Genomic DNA, 13,435 nt, shown 5'->3' with positions numbered 1-13,435 from the left:
ATAATTCTCTTTACTGGCCAATGTTTGTAATGGCAGTTCTGATCCAACCATTAATTCATACATTGCTGTGACCATGGAAGTTCAATATGTAGCTAGATGTAGAAGGCTAATGTTAACTAGCTAACGTTGCCCATGAATGGAAGTTAGGCTAGTTTACAAGCATTATAGCCAAGTAGCCTAGGACAACAACAAAAATTGTGTACTGTAAAACAGTGATAGACATTTCATCAACATGAAACAGGAGGATGGTAGGGTGAGTCTACATGTTTTTCTACTTGCACAGACACAAATTTAGCTTACATTGATTGGACAATTAAAAAAAAAATGTTTACCTTCTATTTAACTAGGCACGTCAGTTAAAGAACAAATTCTTATTTTCAGGGGCAGAACGACAGATTGGTACCTTGTCAGCTTGGGGATTTGAACTTGCGGTTACTAGTCCAACGCTCTAACCACTAGGCCACCCTGCCATCTTTTAGTTGTCACTGTATTATATTAATTAAGGAGAGGTGATTTGATGATGTAGAAATTTTTAAGTTGTTTAAGTTGAAATGGTGCTGAGAAAGTGAAGGCAACTCCTGTTTTCTTTGCGTTTTCTTTGCGTCTCTGTGGTTCTAAATCAATAGTTGGTCCGAAAATGTCGGAAACCTTCACTTGCTTGACCATGCTGTAGGTCATGTAACTAACTGTGTTACTTTACATTAAATATGCTTTGTGGAAGTCACTGGACAGAAGTTGATATCCGGTTTGATGATCAAACAAATGTGTGGTTGCATTTCTGAAATATGATTTGTAAAAACGCTGATGCAAAACTGGGCAAATCAAAGCAGTACATTATGAAGGTAGACTAAAAGTGCTCCTTCAAAGAAATCATGCAATGCGAAGTCATACAATGCTAGCTAAACTCATCACTTGGATGCTTTCTCCTGTAGAAACACGTAATCTTGCGCACCCCTTCGATATGAGGTTATTTTTACTCCAACTTCACTTCCACGAGGTTGGGGTAATAAACATGTTCAACTACTTAAGACATTGGCTCGAATCTACGTTGTCTTTAGATTTCGAGAAAATAAAATGTTCACTTCCCTCATTAACTTCCCAAACCCCGGCATGGTTTGGTCTGTCTCACAAGCGTTCACCGAAATCTCGGGATTATACGCATCTACGTTCAGACACTGGCATAACCATGTAATACCTGGAATCGTTTCTTAATCATTGTTGCCAACAAATTTTCAGTTTAATTGCTAGAGGCAGGTAGATTTTTTTTGTGCCAAGAATTGCTAAATGACGTTGTGATGTTATTACGTGATAACGTAAAACTGCGTCATTATGTAGAATACACAATAACGTTACTCAAATTGACTGGCCATCTTGGCAAAAAATATGATTTGACATTTGTTCAGGTACAGACTCCCACTCTTTTCTGTACAATTTTGATTGAGACATGTTGATTGATGTTGTACATTCTGTTCAATATCAAACATTCGTGACCAACTATATTCCCGCGTTTGGCTCGTCGAACCCGCACTGCTGCTGCTATCAGCCAACAATGATTTGCAATTTGCCGCCTGCCTGGTGCTGCTTGTGCACGAGCTGAGCGCGTGCTGCTGACGTCACTCACAATGCACTTTTGCAGCCAGGTACGTGTGTTGGGACTGAGCGTGTGACAGAGAAAATCGTTTTTGTGTAATTTCGAGGGAAAATGCGTGCATTTGAGCATTTTAGTCATTTCTCAAAAGTTGCTAAAAGTTAAAAATAAATGTTAAAAAGTTGCTAAATTTGTTGCTAGGTGCTGTTTGAAAATTGCTAAACTGGCATCACTGTTCTTAATGCTTTTGCATGTTGGGTGTCCAGCTTGGAAAGTCGGAGCTCTAGAAAGAGGCTCGAGTTCCCGAGTTGGATGACCGTTTAAATCGATTATCCAAGTCAGCTCGTTTTTTCCTCCTGAGTTCCCTATTGCTACGAACACTCGGAAATCGAGTTTACTGTTGTCTTGAGCGCTTGGTCTTTGTCGCAGAAGTGGGAGGGAACGCATGGGCCGTCCTGTATTTTTATTGGTGTTTTGGAATGAAAAGTGGAGCCCAGAGCTATGATTGGTTGCGTTGCCGGCGATATAAAAGTTAAAGAATCACATTTCCTCCTTTCTCTATTCTCTCACAAGGCGAAGGAAGGCTTTGCTGTTGTTTAACTCCGACCAACATCAGCGTCACCCTCGGTCACGAATTTGGTTAGTACAAGATCGTTTATTCTTAACGTAATCAATGCATTTATTTTCGTTCGACATAGGCATGGTATTTAGCATAGTTATCCGGTCTGAAGAAGGCTAGTAGACACATTGATTTAATCAACTCACTATAACTAGTTTGTCACCATTCGATCCCAATTTACTTTGACTGTTTCTCTAACATGGCTAGCCAACTAAATGTATCGTGTGTTAATTAGCGAGCCGGTCAACCTTTGTCGTGGTCGCATATATGGCAGATCGAGTTTGGTCATTTGCAGTGCAGGCAGTTTGAAAGACATTCGACTGACGGTTCCAACGTTTGTACACATTTTAATTAAAAGAAAAGGCGCGCGATCATCCTCGTAGTTGTCGGCCTAGCTAGTTGTAGCTAGAACGTTCTAGTGCCGTGGTTAAGTCGTTAGTTTCGCACTAGTTTCCGACGTGACACGGCAATGAAACTGCAACCCACGTGGTGTGACGCACATTTTAATGGCGAGATTTCTTTACAGAAGTGTAATTATGCGCAACCTAATATGTAGCACTTTTTTATTGATAGAAAGCTTAATTTGTTTTTGGGTGACTTAAACTTATCCCTATTCCTGTGTTTAGGCAACATGTCTAAAAGACCAGCAGTTGGCATTGATCTCGGGAGCACCTACTCCTGCTTGGGTGTGTTCCAGCATGGTTGAAATCATTGCCAACGACCATGGCAACAGGACCACTCCAAGTTATGTTTCCTTCACAGACTCAGACTTATTGGTGATGCCGTCAATAATCGGGTTACCATGAACCCTGCAAACACAGTATTCGGTACGTTTTTAAGTTCTGATAATTTATCATTAAATTGCTATATTTTAATTGAAAATTGTATTTGGTTAGCTGTATGGTACGCCGTTCCAATGATTCTACTCGACCCAAGCTCCAAGTTGAATACAAAGGAGAGGCTAAGTCCTACAAAGAAGAAATTTCCTCTATGGTTCTGGTCAAGATGGAGATTGCTGAAGCCTACGCTGGAAAAGTTATAATTTCAAATGTGTTGACTCTAAATTGACATGTATTTATTTTCAATCTGAAAAGGAAGGTGTAGTTTTTAGTTTTGCAATGACTAGTCAGTTTCTTGATTCCCTGTTATTGAATTATTCAAATGTATATTGTTTTTTTCTTTCCCTGGACAGTCAACAATGCAGTCGTTGTCGTGCCTGCGACTCCCAGCGCCAGGCATCCAAAGATGCTGGCACCATCTCAGGCCTGAATGTACTGCATATCTTCAATGAGCCAACTGCTGCTCCCATTTCCTATGGCTTGGATAACTAGGTAAATGGCTTGCTATGATCTTTATTCTGTTGAGAAGGACTGCAATGCAGGGATTATTCGCTGTGATGAAGTTTATTCCTGCCATTCGTAGTTTCCACCAGAGGTTGAAAGACCAAAGATGGCCCAATACCTTCCTTGGATGTCTGAGCGACTATTTTAATGTACTTCTCGTTTGAAAACCATGTATGTTTTAGCTAATATAGACTGTATCCTCCAGGTGTATGAGGGTGAGTGGGCCACGACCAAGGACAACAACCTGTTGGGCAAGTTGGCGCTGACTGGAATCCCCCCTGCATCTTGCGATGTTCTTCAGATTGAGGTCACCTTTGACATTGACCCTAACGACATCATGAAGATGTCTGCAGCTGACAAGCACACTGGCATGGAGGACAAGACCACTATCACCAATGACAAGGGTGAGTTTGTTGTGGTGATGGCATTGTAAGACTAGAAAATGGCCTACAGTTACTAGCCCTAACCCAGTAGTTTCGCTGTGATGAAGTTTATTCCTGCCATTCGTAGTTTCCACCAGAGGTTGAAAGACCAAAGATGGCCCAATACCTTCCTTGGATGTCTGAGCGACTATTTTAATGTACTTCTCGTTTGAAAACCATGTATGTTTTAGCTAATATAGACTGTATCCTCCAGGTGTATGAGGGTGAGTGGGCCACGACCAAGGACAACAACCCGTTGGGCAAGTTGGCGCTGACTGGAATCCCCCCTGCATCTTGCGATGTTCTTCAGATTGAGGTCACCTTTGACATTGACCCTAACGACATCATGAAGATGTCTGCAGCTGACAAGCACACTGGCATGGAGGACAAGACCACTATCACCAATGACAAGGGTGAGTTTGTTGTGGTGATGGCATTGTAAGACTAGAAAATGGCCTACAGTTACTAGCCCTAACCCAGTAGTTTCGCTGTGATGAAGTTTATTCCTGCCATTCGTAGTTTCCACCAGAGGTTGAAAGACCAAAGATGGCCCAATTCCTTCCTTGGATGTCTGAGCGACTATTTTAATGTACTTCTCGTTTGAAAACCATGTATGTTTTAGCTAATATAGACGGTATCCTCCAGGTGTATGAGGGTGAGTGGGCCACGACCAAGGACAACAACCTGTTGGGCAAGTTGGCGCTGACTGGAATCCCCCCTGCATCTTGCGATGTTCTTCAGATTGAGGTCACCTTTGACATTGACCCTAACGACATCATGAAGATGTCTGCAGCTGACAAGGGTAAGTTTGTTGTGGTGATGGCATTGTAAGACTAGAAAATGGCCTACAGTTACTAGCCCCAACCCAGTAGTTTCGCTGTGATGAAGTTTATTCCTGCCATTCGTAGTTTCCACCAGAGGTTGAAAGACCAAAGATGGCCCAATTCCTTCCTTGGATGTCTGAGCGACTATTTTAATGTACTTCTCGTTTGAAAACCATGTATGTTTTAGCTAATATAGACTGTATCCTCCAGGTGTATGAGGGTGAGTGGGCCACGACCAAGGACAACAACATGTTGGGCAAGTTGGCGCTGACTGGAATCCCCCCTGCATCTCGCGATGTTCTTCAGATTGAGGTCACCTTTGACATTGACCCTAACGGCATCATGAAGATGTCTGCAGCTGACAAGCACACTGGCATGGAGGACAAGACCACTATCACCAATGACAAGGGTGAGTTTGTTGTGGTGATGGCATTGTAAGACTAGAAAATGGCCTACAGTTACTAGCCCTAACCCAGTAGTTTCGCTGTGATGAAGTTTATTCCTGCCATTCGTAGTTTCCACCAGAGGTTGAAAGACCAAAGATGGCCCAATACCTTCCTTGGATGTCTGAGCGACTATTTTAATGTACTTCTCGTTTGAAAACCATGTATGTTTTAGCTAATATAGACTGTATCCTCCAGGTGTATGAGGGTGAGTGGGCCACGACCAAGGACAACAACCTGTTGGGCAAGTTGGCGCTGACTGGAATCCCCCCTGCATCTTGCGATGTTCTTCAGATTGAGGTCACCTTTGACATTGACCCTAACGACATCATGAAGATGTCTGCAGCTGACAAGCACACTGGCATGGAGGACAAGACCACTATCACCAATGACAAGGGTGAGTTTGTTGTGGTGATGGCATTGTAAGACTAGAAAATGGCCTACAGTTACTAGCCCTAACCCAGTAGTTTCGCTGTGATGAAGTTTATTCCTGCCATTCGTAGTTTCCACCAGAGGTTGAAAGACCAAAGATGGCCCAATTCCTTCCTTGGATGTCTGAGCGACTATTTTAATGTACTTCTCGTTTGAAAACCATGTATGTTTTAGCTAATATAGACGGTATCCTCCAGGTGTATGAGGGTGAGTGGGCCACGACCAAGGACAACAACCTGTTGGGCAAGTTGGCGCTGACTGGAATCCCCCCTGCATCTTGCGATGTTCTTCAGATTGAGGTCACCTTTGACATTGACCCTAACGACATCATGAAGATGTCTGCAGCTGACAAGGGTAAGTTTGTTGTGGTGATGGCATTGTAAGACTAGAAAATGGCCTACAGTTACTAGCCCCAACCCAGTAGTTTCGCTGTGATGAAGTTTATTCCTGCCATTCGTAGTTTCCACCAGAGGTTGAAAGACCAAAGATGGCCCAATTCCTTCCTTGGATGTCTGAGCGACTATTTTAATGTACTTCTCGTTTGAAAACCATGTATGTTTTAGCTAATATAGACTGTATCCTCCAGGTGTATGAGGGTGAGTGGGCCACGACCAAGGACAACAACATGTTGGGCAAGTTGGCGCTGACTGGAATCCCCCCTGCATCTCGCGATGTTCTTCAGATTGAGGTCACCTTTGACATTGACCCTAACGGCATCATGAAGATGTCTGCAGCTGACAAGCACACTGGCATGGAGGACAAGACCACTATCACCAATGACAAGGGTGAGTTTGTTGTGGTGATGGCATTGTAAGACTAGAAAATGGCCTACAGTTACTAGCCCTAACCCAGTAGTTTCGCTGTGATGAAGTTTATTCCTGCCATTCGTAGTTTCCACCAGAGGTTGAAAGACCAAAGATGGCCCAATACCTTCCTTGGATGTCTGAGCGACTATTTTAATGTACTTCTCGTTTGAAAACCATGTATGTTTTAGCTAATATAGACTGTATCCTCCAGGTGTATGAGGGTGAGTGGGCCACGACCAAGGACAACAACCTGTTGGGCAAGTTGGCGCTGACTGGAATCCCCCCTGCATCTTGCGATGTTCTTCAGATTGAGGTCACCTTTGACATTGACCCTAACGACATCATGAAGATGTCTGCAGCTGACAAGGGTAAGTTTGTTGTGGTGATGGCATTGTAAGACTAGAAAATGGCCTACAGTTACTAGCCCCAACCCAGTAGTTTCGCTGTGATGAAGTTTATTCCTGCCATTCGTAGTTTCCACCAGAGGTTGAAAGACCAAAGATGGCCCAATTCCTTCCTTGGATGTCTGAGCGACTATTTTAATGTACTTCTCGTTTGAAAACCATGTATGTTTTAGCTAATATAGACTGTATCCTCCAGGTGTATGAGGGTGAGTGGGCCACGACCAAGGACAACAACCTGTTGGGCAAGTTGGCGCTGACTGGAATCCCCCCTGCATCTTGCGATGTTCTTCAGATTGAGGTCACCTTTGACATTGACCCTAACGACATCATGAAGATGTCTGCAGCTGACACGGGTAAGTTTGTTGTGGTGATGGCATTGTAAGACTGGAAAATGGCCTACAGTTACTAGCCCCAACCCGGTAGTTTCGCTGTGATGAAGTTTATTCCTGCCATTCGTAGTTTCCACCAGAGGTTGAAAGACCAAAGATGGCCCAATTCCTTCCTTGGATGTCTGAGCGACTGAAGTTAAATATTTCTCATTTGAAGGCCATTTAATATTTTGCTCATGTTAATCTGTTTATGTTTCTTAGACTGCTGAGAAGGAAGAGTCTGAGCACCACCAGAAGGAACATCGCCATGTTGTACCAAGGTGCTGGTATGCCCGACGGCATGGCTGGTCGATTTCCCCGGAGCTGGTGGTGCGTGCGGCTCCTGGTGGCTGTGGGTCATCTTAACTGACTTGAGGAAGTCGACTTGCCCATTCCACTGTTTCTGCAACTACCTCCCCCTCACAAGCAACGTTTGAAATGTTCTACCTGTTTGTGATGAGTCAGTGACTCTTGTCAGTGAGATTTTAAAGTTAGAAAAAAGGTTGCCTGATCACACTTCTATTGCAACTTTGTTTGCTACAGAACAGTAATTTTCTGTTTGCTCAACTAGGCTGTCAGATTTCACATGGAGTATATTGTGCCTTTAAGACAAAATAAAACATGGTGACCTTCCACCTCAACTTCTAAATGTTGATCTCAAGTGCTTTTGATTAAGGTCCTTATTTTGGTTAATATTCTTATGACAAAATGTAATCTCACTTGTGACTTCCCTTAACCATAAACTTCCTGCTGCTAGACCAGTGTTTGTGGTCCTACCAATAAATATTATAGATATTTAGCAGCACCAACTTAGTCACGTAATCATCCAGTTTCTCAATTACCATGTTTCGTGCTACAGTTATGCTAGTAGTTGTATCCATTAACATGTTTATGGTGTAATTTTATAAATGCTGACTGAATTTGTTCGTTTTACATCTTGTCTGTTAAATGTATTGTGGGAAATGGCGGTGGAAACCCCGTTTGCGCAAATAAGGTCCCTCTGACTGTGGTGGGTAGGCTAGTGTAGATTAGTCTACTCGCACTATATGCAAGCTGTTGGCTGGGTTACATTTGCTATTTACTGCAAGTTTTTGTGATGACTATCAGCCTTGAGTGCGACATAGTTAGCGTGCTGTTATCTGCATATAGTCCATTTGGAAGTATTACACGGATTCCAAAATATTTGCATAGATCTGTCGCCATTTAAATGGAAACCTGGCTATTAACTTGCCTCTAATTTGGCATGAAATATAAAGCCTGCTTTTTGCAGTTGACGTTCATGGGCTGTTGGTTAGGGAATTCTTAGTAAGCTGTTTCCGTGCGTGACCAGGTAAATACCCACAGCCTGGATTGCTGTCGCTTTAGTCAGACTGCTTTATAGGGTAATTCGGGTAACATTGTCTTCAATTGCTTTACAGTTAGATTTAGAAAACAGTTATTGCAGTTTGTCAGACTACATATGGTGGGGTAATTTTGCTGAATTATCCCAATAGACCATCTGTAGTAACCCAGTCTATGGTTGGTAGATTTATTTCAACAGCACAATTGAGTTTTTGTTGCAAAGTTCATTCAGAAATGTATGGATGCAAGGAAAGAATGGTGGTGCATGAGAAACATGATAGTTTAAATACAAATTACACACATTCAGCTTTCAAACAAGGAACAGTACTGCCCTATTACACAGCTCTTTAATATTCAAAACGCAGCAGCTCTTATGGTGTGGTGGCCAATTATATCTTAAATGTCTCCCCTGTGTCCATCTCTTTTTCCATGTTTCCCCTTCTCAGACCAAGGGAGTTCATCAGTGAAAAATAGAGGTAGGGTTGTAGAGAGTCGAGGGACTGAATATAATAAGAAACCTTAGGTGCTGGCTTAAGGCCGGTAGCAACCACTACAGAATGTCCGGTCAGAACAAGGATGAGGCGGCTGTCCAGGTTAATGGGAATTTAAAACTGATTTGGGATCGGTATACCGTCCACAGGACGGTTGAGCTAACGTAGACTAATGAAATTAGCATGATGTATGTACAAGAACATTTCCCAGGACATAGACATATTTGATATCGGCAGAAAGCTTATTCTTGTTAATCTAACTGCATTGTTTAATATACAGTAGCTATTACAGTGAAATAATACCATGCTATTGTTTGAGGAGAGTGCACAGTTTTGAACATGGTTATTAATAAACAAATTAGGCACAGCTTTTGTGATGACTAAATTTCTCTTTGCTTCTGAGTACCCTGGTCACACAGCATAAGACAAAGAGCATCTTAGGCAGTCTTGCTACAACATTTAACAGAAACGCAATGGTTCATTGGATCAGTCTAAAACTTTGCACATACGCTGCTGCCATCTACTGGCCAAAATCTAAATTGCAGCTGGGCTGGAATAATACATTATGGCCTTTGTCTTGCATTTCAAAGATGATGGTACAAAAAAATGCAAAATAACGTTTTTTTTTCTTTGTATTATCTTTCACCAGATCTTTTGTGTTATATTCTACATTCCTTTCACAATTCCACAAACGGTACCAATAATATGCATATCCTTGTTACAGGCAGTTAGATTTAGGTATGTCATTTTAGACGAAAATTGAAAGAAAAGGCGGATCCTTGTAAGATGTCCACACACATCTGACTACTCATGGTTCAGATAACTGACAGTGATAACTGACATTAACTATGTGGTCGTTTAGATGCATACACAATTAAACATCAGACACACAGGGATTCAGTCCACAGGAGGAGAAGTTCAGCAGGGGGGTAGGAACGTTTCTGACCACACAGCGTGCTGGGGTCATAGACTGACTGAAACTGTCCCGGGAATCAAGGCCACTGCAGGAGATGTGGTGGTAATTAGTTAGCGTGACCTTGACCAATAGGACGCTAACGAAAGTGGGGGTCCTCTGAATGGGAGACTAAGCTGTCCAACTAGAACTAACCATAAGTGATGGATAGAATCAGCTGACTGAAGCTGGCCATTTTAACAACTGCAAATAAGGGTGATGGAGGACTGCCAATAGCTAGTAAAGAAAGATATTAGGGAGGGGTCGAAATTAACACACCTGTTTCCCAGCGGAAAATGGGGGAGGGTCATGCTTTTTAAATTTCAGTCGCAGGGTTTAGTATATTTTTTATTTAGTCCAGGGGAGTGTCATGTAATTTGTAATTGATTAAATGTCAAATCCCTGATACTCTGCTGGGCACGAAATATCATGTGCGCTTAGTCTCAAATGATCCATAGCCTATACTAAAGGCCCAGGCTATACGAAGAGCATGCTTAGAGAAGCACAGGGCACAATTATATTTCTCAGAAAATGTACTTCCTTCCCGTTTTGCGCTGCTGGGATGGTGTATATAAAACTAGGCTACAATGCATTACACACTGCAATGGATAGGCATTCCCAATCATGAGCTTCAGCCTGCCCTGCTTTTTGTTCTGCCTAACCAATGAATGTGCCGTGTGTGGTGGTACTTCAGGAAGCGAGTCAAATGTTTCTTCGAATGTATATACACTGCTCAAAAAAATAAAGGGAACACTTAAACAACACAATGTAACTCCAAGTCAATCACACTTCTGTGAAATCAAACTGTACACTTAGGAAGCAACACTGATTGACAATAAATTTCACATGCTGTTGTGTAAATGTAATAGACTACAGGTGGAAATTATAGGCAATTAGCAAGACACCCCCAATAAAGGAGTGGTTCTGCAGGTGGGGAACACAGACCACTTCTCAGTTCCTATGCTTCCTGGCTGATGTTTTGGTCACTTTTGAATGCTGGCGGTGCTTTCACTCTAGTGGTAGCATGAGACGGAGTCTACAACCCACACAAGTGGCTCAGGTAGTGCAGCTCATCCAGGATGGCACATCAATGCGAGCTGTGGCAAGAAGGTTTGCTGTGTCTGTCAGGGTAGTGTCCAGAGCATGGAGGCGCTACCAGGAGACAGGCCAGTACATCAGGAGACGTGAAGGAGGGCAACAACCCAGCAGCAGGACCGCTACCTCCGCCTTTGTGCAAGGAGGAGCAGGAGGAGCACTGCCAGATCCCTGCAAAATGACCTCCAGCAGGCCACAAATGTGCATGTGTCTGCTCAAACGGTCAGAAACAGACTCCATGAGGGTGGTATGAGGGCCCGACGTCCACAGGTGGGGGTTGTGCTTACAGCCCAACACCGTGCAGGACGTTTTTCATTTGCCAGAGAACACCAAGATTGGCAAATTCGCCACTGGCGCCCTGTGCTCTTCACAGATGAAAGCAGGTTCACACTGAGCACATGTGACAGACGTGACAGTCTGGAGACTCCGTGGAGAACGTTCTGCTGCCTGCAACATCCTCCAGCATGACCGGTTTGGCGGTGGGTCAGTCATGGTGTGGGGTTGCATTTCTTTGGGGGGCCGCACAGCCCTCCATGTGCTCGCCAGAGGTAGCCTGACTGCCATTAGGTACCGAGATGAGATCCTCAGACCCCTTGTGAGACCATATGTGTGCGGTTGGCCCTGGGTTCCTCCTAATGCAAGACAATACTAGACCTCACGTGGCTGGAGTGTGTCAGTAGCTCCTGCAAGAGGAAGGCATTGATGCTATGGACTGGCCCGTCCGTTCCCCAGACCTGAATCCAATTGAGCACATCTGGGACAACATGTCTCGCTCCATCCACCATCCACCGGTCATGCTGGAGGATGCCACGTTGCACCACAGACTGTCCAGGAGTTGGCGGATGCTTTAGTCCAGGTCTGGGAGGAGATCCCTCAGGAGACCATCCACCACCTCATCAGGAGCACACCTCCATGGGTTGATACATTTGATTTCCATTGATCATTTTTGTGTGATTTTGTTGTCAGCACATTCAACTATGTAAAGAAAAAAGTATTTAATAAGAATATTTCATTCATTCAGATCTAGGATGTGTTATCTTAGTGTTCCCTTTATTTTTTTGAGCAGTGTATATAAGTTATGTAAATTATTATAAAATGGCTAATTGTGAGGTCAATAACTCTGATAAATAGCTTAATTATTGGCAACAATACAAGCGTACCTCCGGTTCTCCTTATCTTCGAGCGTTCCCTCTCAAACTGAACAGGACATCAGTAGGCCTAGTCCGCACGTAGATATTTAATTGTAAAAAAAATACATATTTATATATATATATATATATATATTTTTTTTTACATATATATGTATATATATATATATATTTTAAATATATTATATACATTTATATTATATATTTGTATATATTATATTTATATATTATTTATTAACCTCACAATAAGCCATTTTATAATAATTTACATAACTTATATTACTATGAAGCTGCAGCCGCAGAGATGGACAGCGCATGGGTGCTTAATGTAGGCTAATTCGAGAAGGCCTAATTAATTTAAACAGTCTTCATTTTAATTTGACTTCAGGCTACTAACAACAAGGGTTTTGTGTTGGAGCCTATTTCTTCCTATTCAAGAAATAAGAAGTTGGCCTACCTGTTTGACAGATGAAATGATAGTCTTGTATCCATAGATTTTGTCAGCCAATTCCTTCAGTCACCATGCACTCCTTAAATATCTCAGTGAACTGCTTGGTGTGTTAAGTTAAAACCAGGGATCGCATTGAGGGGCTATGTGAGGGATTTGTGGCTTTGGTTAAAGCAAATGGCCAAATGCATAGGCCTAACGTAAACTCACCCCATTCCTACAAATGTGCGCAACCGCAACATTCAAACGAGGCTGTGTTGGTCAAAATCCGGGGTGTGAACTAGGTTTCTATTCAAGTGTTGATCGACATGGTAATGCCTCTATAGTATTGGAGAAAAGTTGAAAAAAACAGACCCTCCGTTACATCTAGACGTGTCATGTCATAACGTACAGCACGCATAAAGCAACTATTTCTGTCTTACAATCTCTCTCCACCAAGTGTAGCACCTCTATCATCCTTTAAAAACAAGAAATGGACAGTGACGGCAGTAAGGTGGGGATACCTAGTCATTTTTTTTGTCATCATTGCATGCAATAATCATTCTCAAAGCAGCTGTTTACTTCTAAGATCACTTTAGCACCGCCCTAAAAACCAGATTCAAATTCGACACAAACCTTGAAATAGGTATGTAATGACACATTATATAAACTCTTTATAGTGTTTTAATGTCATTATAGAGGCGATAAGGTGATAAGTTGGACAGATCAAGT

At 42.6% G+C, this 13,435-nt stretch overlaps 1 long non-coding RNA gene and 10 other non-coding genes across 12 annotated transcripts; all 11 read left to right on the top strand.

Annotated features, from left to right (window-relative positions):
• The first annotated feature begins 1,529 nt into the window (after positions 1–1,529).
• LOC109872917 (uncharacterized) lies at positions 1,530–7,898 on the top strand. 2 transcript variants are annotated; one of them, XR_004205939.1, is made up of 13 exons: positions 1,530–1,640; positions 2,834–3,034; positions 3,400–3,538; positions 3,756–3,954; positions 4,187–4,385; positions 4,618–4,774; positions 5,007–5,205; positions 5,438–5,636; positions 5,869–6,025; positions 6,258–6,456; positions 6,689–6,845; positions 7,078–7,234; positions 7,472–7,898. It is a non-coding gene; the product is annotated as an uncharacterized LOC109872917 (long non-coding RNA). The 2 variants fall into 2 exon arrangements; XR_004205938.1 differs by lacking the exon at positions 1,530–1,640 and adding an exon at positions 2,113–2,227.
• LOC116358187 (small nucleolar RNA SNORD14) lies at positions 3,596–3,689 on the top strand. Its single transcript, XR_004206070.1, has one exon. It is a non-coding gene; the product is annotated as a small nucleolar RNA SNORD14 (small nucleolar RNA).
• LOC116358185 (small nucleolar RNA SNORD14) lies at positions 4,027–4,120 on the top strand. Its single transcript, XR_004206069.1, has one exon. It is a non-coding gene; the product is annotated as a small nucleolar RNA SNORD14 (small nucleolar RNA).
• On the top strand, positions 4,458–4,551 carry LOC116358182 (small nucleolar RNA SNORD14). Its single transcript, XR_004206066.1, has one exon. It is a non-coding gene; the product is annotated as a small nucleolar RNA SNORD14 (small nucleolar RNA).
• On the top strand, positions 4,847–4,940 carry LOC116358181 (small nucleolar RNA SNORD14). Its single transcript, XR_004206065.1, has one exon. It is a non-coding gene; the product is annotated as a small nucleolar RNA SNORD14 (small nucleolar RNA).
• On the top strand, positions 5,278–5,371 carry LOC116358184 (small nucleolar RNA SNORD14). Its single transcript, XR_004206068.1, has one exon. It is a non-coding gene; the product is annotated as a small nucleolar RNA SNORD14 (small nucleolar RNA).
• On the top strand, positions 5,709–5,802 carry LOC116358180 (small nucleolar RNA SNORD14). The gene has a single exon (XR_004206064.1). It is a non-coding gene; the product is annotated as a small nucleolar RNA SNORD14 (small nucleolar RNA).
• Positions 6,098–6,191, top strand: LOC116358179 (small nucleolar RNA SNORD14). The gene has a single exon (XR_004206063.1). It is a non-coding gene; the product is annotated as a small nucleolar RNA SNORD14 (small nucleolar RNA).
• LOC116358183 (small nucleolar RNA SNORD14) lies at positions 6,529–6,622 on the top strand. The gene has a single exon (XR_004206067.1). It is a non-coding gene; the product is annotated as a small nucleolar RNA SNORD14 (small nucleolar RNA).
• LOC116358178 (small nucleolar RNA SNORD14) lies at positions 6,918–7,011 on the top strand. The gene has a single exon (XR_004206062.1). It is a non-coding gene; the product is annotated as a small nucleolar RNA SNORD14 (small nucleolar RNA).
• Positions 7,307–7,400, top strand: LOC116358177 (small nucleolar RNA SNORD14). The gene has a single exon (XR_004206061.1). It is a non-coding gene; the product is annotated as a small nucleolar RNA SNORD14 (small nucleolar RNA).
• Positions 7,899–13,435: the final 5,537 nt, after the last annotated feature.

This window comes from Oncorhynchus kisutch, linkage group LG28, assembly GCF_002021735.2.
Source record: "Oncorhynchus kisutch isolate 150728-3 linkage group LG28, Okis_V2, whole genome shotgun sequence".
Taxonomy (NCBI): Eukaryota; Metazoa; Chordata; class Actinopteri; order Salmoniformes; family Salmonidae; genus Oncorhynchus; species Oncorhynchus kisutch.
Note: the sequence above shows the minus strand (reverse complement) of the source record. Positions and strands in the feature narration are given on the sequence as shown.